Consider the following 5,819-nt stretch of genomic DNA (forward strand, 5'->3'; position numbering starts at 1 on the left):
AGGAAGGAAGAAACATCTAGATAAAGATAGATAGATGATAGATAGATAGATAGATGATAGATAGATAGATAGATAGATAGATAGATGATAGATAGATAGATAGATAGATAGATAGATAGATAGATAGATAGACGGACAGAGAGAGATAGAAAGATGGACAGACGGATGGACAGACGGATGGACAGATGGATGAGATAGACAGACAGACAGACAGACGGGTGGATGGATGGATGGACGGATGATAGATAGATAGATAGATAGATAGATAGATAGATAGATAGATAGATAGACAGACAGACGGACAGAGAGAGATAGAGAGATGGACAGACGGATGGACAGATGGATGAGATAGATAGACAGACAGACAGACAGACAGACAGACGGGTGGATGGACGGACCGATGAATGATAGATAGATGATAGATAGATAGATAGATAGATAGATAGATAGATAGATAGATAGATAGATAAGATAGATAAGATAGATATGAGAGAAGGGGGACACCCTCTCCTGCTCTCCGATGCCACACAGACCCTGGCCGGCCCCTTCCGGAGACCCTCGGCCCACCTTGCCAGCATGTTGGGCAGAGGCAGCCCCCCCCCCCGGTGCACAGGTGTTTTCTGGACGAGTCACACCCGATTTGGGACAAAGCCAGCTGGGTTCCCTCCCTCGGCTGTTGCCAGCATGGCGCGTCCCACGGCTGCCCTGCTCTTGTTCCAGATATTTGATATTCAAGCGGGGTGGAAAATCTGCTATAAATACTTCCATAAATAAAGCGTCTGCTGGGCCGGCTCGGACCGTGGGGGAGGCTGGCACCAACCCCAGGGCCCAGGCTTCCTTTGGTGACTGTCGACATGCCCAGGCCCTCCCCAAGCCTGCAGGCGGCATCTCTCCCCAGAGACCCCGGCGGGTGCCCGGCCAGTGAGCCGGACGTCCCAGGGAGGTCACCGGGGCCAAGCGCAGGGCCACGTCAGTTTCTTCCCGTCGGTGGGAGGTGGAAGCGGGGAGGAAGTCTTCGTTCTCCAGGAATCGGGGCCCAAACCAGGCCCGGATTTGGTCCCCCCCCCCCCCCCCGTTAGCCAAAAGAGAGGTTGCAACTTTGGAGAAAGTGCAGAGAAGAGCAACTAAAATGGTTAGAAGCCTGGAGGCGAAAAGGTGCGACGGACGGTCGCAGCATTTGGGTTTGGCCAGTCTAGTAAAAAGAAGGCTAAGTGGGGGGGGACGGGGGGACAGGAGAGCAGGGTTTCAAGATTGGGGGGGGCTGCTCCGAAGAAGAGGGGGGTCCATTTGTTTTCCAAAGCACCGGAAGGCAGGATGAGGAACCCATGGATGGAAACCAATCGAGAAGAGAAGAGAAGTAATCTGGAATGAAGGAGAAACTTCCTCACAGGGAGGACAATTAACCAGAGGAACTGCTTGCCACTGGACGCAGTGGGTGCTCCGTCACTGGAGGTTTTGAAGAAGAGACCGGACAGCCACTTGTCTGGAATGGTACAGGGTCTTCTGCTTGGGCAGGGGGTTGGTCTAGATCAGTGGTGGGCAACCTTTTTTTTCAACTGAGCCAAATCTCGCCAAAACCACGATTGAAATTTACTTTGAGAGCCACATTTTTAAAACTGAAAATACATAGGATGGTACACTGTTTTTAGTTTCAATAAGTTTTTATTGAGAATATTCTGCATGCAAGTATCCACATAGGTCGGGAGGATACAAATAACACAACTAATAAAACAAAAACTTTAGAACGATATTATTTATCGATAACGTTAAATTCCGTAAAATTTGCCTTACAATGTGGAGAAAATTACATCCTGACATTGACTGACAAAGTCACAACCACTAATGTGAACATTGGCCTTGCATTTCCTTGGATAGTTTGAGTAAGTCAGGTTTGTATGTTGTTGTTTTTAATTTCATCTCTCTCTCCCACTTTCTTTCTTTTTTTCTTTTTCTCTCTCTCTCTCTCTCTGGCTCTTTGTCTCTCTCTCCCTCCCTCCCCCATCTCTGTCACTCTGTGTGTGTCTGTCTGTCTGTCTCTCACTCACTCTGTGTGTGTGTGTGTCTGTCTCTCACTCATTCACTTAATCACTCACTCTGTGTGTGTCTCTCTGTCTGTCTATCTTTCTCTCCCTCCCTCCCCCTCTCTGTCTCTCTCTGTCTGTGTGTGTGTGTGTCTGTCTGTCAGTCTCTCTCTGATTCCCTCCCTCACTCCCTCTCTCTGTTCCTCTCTCTGTCTGTCTTTCTCACTCACACACACACACACACACACTGTGGTCACCTTGTTGAGTGTTCCAATCACATTTGAAACACTCAACAACTGGCCTGCATTTATGGTATTTTACAGCATTCTGCAGTCATAGGACCAAAATTGGTTGTCACTCGCCCGGGCTTTTGCAGAAGCTTCCCTCCGAAGCCCGAGAGGAGGGAGGGGAGCGGGCACCCGGCACACAGAAGAGCCGCATTAAAGGGTGTAAAGAGCCGCATGTGGCTCCCGAGCCGCGGGTTGCCCACCACTGGTCTAGATGGCCTCTGAGGCTACTTCCAATTCAGATTCTGTCATTCTTTCATCCATCATCTGTCCATCCCTCCCTCCCTTTCTTTGTACCTCCCTCACTCCATCCATCTATCCATCTATCCAGCTCTCCCTCCATCCATTTATCCATCCATCTGTCCCTCTTTGTCCCTCCCTCCCTCCCTCCATTTCTTCCATCCCTCCCTCCCTCTCTTTGTCCCTCCCTCCCTCCATTTCTTCCATCCCATCAATCCATCCATCCATCCCTCCTTCCATCCGTCCATCCATCCATTCGTCTCCATCTATCCCTCCCTCCCTCCCTCCCTCCATCCCACCTTCTCTCCATCCATCCATCCCTCTCCATCTATCCCTCCCTCCCTCCATTTATCCATCCATCTCTCTCTTTGTCCCTCCCTCCATTTCTTTCCTCCCTCCATCCCTCCTTCCCTCCATCCCTCTTCATCTATCCATCCTCTCCATCTATCCATCCCTCTCTCATTTCATCCATCCATCCCTCTCTTTGTCCCTCCCTCCCTCCCTCCAACCCTCTTCATCAATCCCTCCCTCCCTCCCTTCTGCCCTTCATACATCCATCCCTCCATCCATTTATCCATCCATCCATCCTTCTCTTCGTCCCTCCTTCCCTCCATCTATCGTCTTTTTCTTGGACTTTGTAGAAGAGCAAGGACTACAAAACCTCTTTTCCGCCACCTCCTGGGGAAAACGAAGAACTACAAGAAACAAGCCAGTTTCTAACCGGAAGCCAACATGGGTTTGTCCAAAGCAGAAACAGGCCAGACAATTGTGACAAAGTTGGTGGATCAATGAAATGCTGTGACCATGAACAGAGTCCTCGACTTACGATGATTCATTTAGTAACCCTTTGCAATGACAACAGCATTGAAACTAATGACAGTTTTCCACACTTGGGACGGTTGCAGCCTCTCCCTGATCAGAATTCAGCCGCTTAAAGATGTGCTTATCGCTGATGGGGACGAATGGAAGTTAAAAACTCTGGAACAGCTGTTGGAAGAAGGAATTACTTTAAATTGGTTACATTACATACAGCTACAGAAGAGATGGGAAGAAGATCGTAGGGTCGGCTTTATGGATAAAGAAGTGGAACTGATTAAGCAGATAAAAGAGACTGGCCCAAAACAGGTTAAAAGAATACATAATGTACTGTTAGAAAGAGACTCAGAAAGTGAATTGGTTAAGGATTGTATGATTAAATGGGCTCAGAATTTTGATGAATCGGTTATGTTGGATACGTGGGAAGAAATATGGGTTCAGAATGTTAAATTCACACAGTCACAGAATTTAAGGGAGAACTTTTATAAAATGTTTTACAGATGGTATTTAGATCCTAAAAAATTATCATGCATGTACCCAAATGTTCAACCAAAATGTTGGAGATGCGGGTGTTTAGATGCTACCTTTTTTCATGTATGGTGGACTTGCAACAAGGTTAAAGTTTTTTGGATAAAAATATGGTGGGTTATGCAGAATGTATTTAAGAAAAGAATACAATTCACTCCGCAAATGTTTTTATTGGGTATAGTTAAGGATTTTACCAAAGGGGAAACAAAATTGGCCTTGTATATGGTCACAGCAGCTAGGTTGTTGATTGCGCAACATTGGAAAAAAGATTTTTTGCCGACAATTGATCAATGGATTCAGAAGGTGGCGGGGTTCGCTGAAATGGCAAAAATTTCAGCTTTCTTAAAAGCTCAGAAACAGGAGGATTACACACAGGAATGGGCAAAATGGATTGATTATATACAGAATAAATACCAGACTAGGAGTTATTATGTAGCCTTTAGGTAAGAATGTTTAGACCGATAGATGATCAGAGTAAATAGTATATGGGATGTTTGGAATTGTTAGAGTGGTATACAGCGGAAGTCAGGGGGGTGGGTTTGTGTGGGAGGTGGGGGAGGGTTAGGGTGGAGGGTGGGGTAATATATATGTATGAATAAATTAGAAGATGGGATTAACGAAACATTGTTATTCTAGGAGAAATTTATATTAAGAGTTATAGATGTTAAATTAGCTTAGAAAATGGGATCAATGTGTTATTATTAATCTAAGAGAAATTTATATTGTGTTTGTTGGGAGGAGAGGGGTTACGAGTAATTTACTTTAAGATGGGGGGAGGGGAGGGGGCAAAGTATTTGGTATAATATTTGAATGTGAATTTTTGCGGGGGGGGGGGTTGGGGGGGTATAGCATTTGTATGAGATTTACATTGTATGGCGGGGGGGGGTGAAAAGGGGGAAAATCTGTTTGTACAAAACTCTTTTAATTAAAAAAAAAAAGAATTCAGCCGCTTGGCAACTGACTCACATTTATGACGGTTCCAGGGTCTCGGGGTAAAGCGATTCCCTTTTGCGACCTTGGGACAGGCAAAGTGCATGGGGAAGCCAGATTCACTTAATGACCACGTCACTAACTTCCGAACCAGGTTACTAAGAACTGTGGTGATTCACTCAACCACCACGGCAAGAAAGGTCGCAAAAGAGGGCAGAACTCACTTAACAACGTTTTTTGCTTAGCAACAAAGGTTATGGGCTCAGTTGCAGACAATTATTCTCAAGAAAAGAATACAGAATCATAGAAGAAGAGGGCGCCTTGGAGGTCATCTAGTCCAGCCCCCTGCTCAAGTAGGAGACCCTTATAGAGTCAGACAGCTGGAAGGGTCCTTGGAGGTCATCTAGTCCAACCCCCTGCTCAAACAGGAGACCCTTATAGAGTCAGACAGCTGGAAGGGTCCTTGGAGATCATCTAGTCCAACCCCCTGCTCAAGCAGGAGGCCCTTACAGAATCACAGAGTTGGAAGAGATCTTGGAGGTAATCTAGTCAACCCCACCCCCCACCCCACCCCCGCTTGAGCAGGACTAGCGATCTGTGAGCTTGCTTCTAACTCTCTCCATCTATGATTCTGGAAGGTTTGAGCAGGGGCTGGACTAGATGATCTCCAAGGGGCCTTCCCAGTGTATTATTCCGAGATCTCTGTTTCTGGGGGTCCTTGGGGGGGAAACACACCGGGCCAGATACCTCCCCCCCCTTCCGCCTTTCCGGGAAGACGCTGTGCGGTCTCCGCCCCGGGGCGCGTGGTGTGTGTGTGGAGCTTGCCTTTCCCCCCTGATGAGGGGAGGGAGGGGCCGCCCCGGAATCTCCCTCGCTCCCAATCCCCCCGCCCCTCCAAGAGAGAAAACCGGGAGGCGACGGCGCGTTCAGCACCTTGGAGAGCGCCACGGGCTCGAGCGCGCAGGCGCGGCCGCGTTTCCAGCGAAAGGGAGCGAGA

Source organism: Natrix helvetica (assembly GCF_964273705.1).
Source record: "Natrix helvetica genome assembly, chromosome: Z".
NCBI lineage: Eukaryota > Metazoa > Chordata > Lepidosauria > Squamata > Natricidae > Natrix > Natrix helvetica.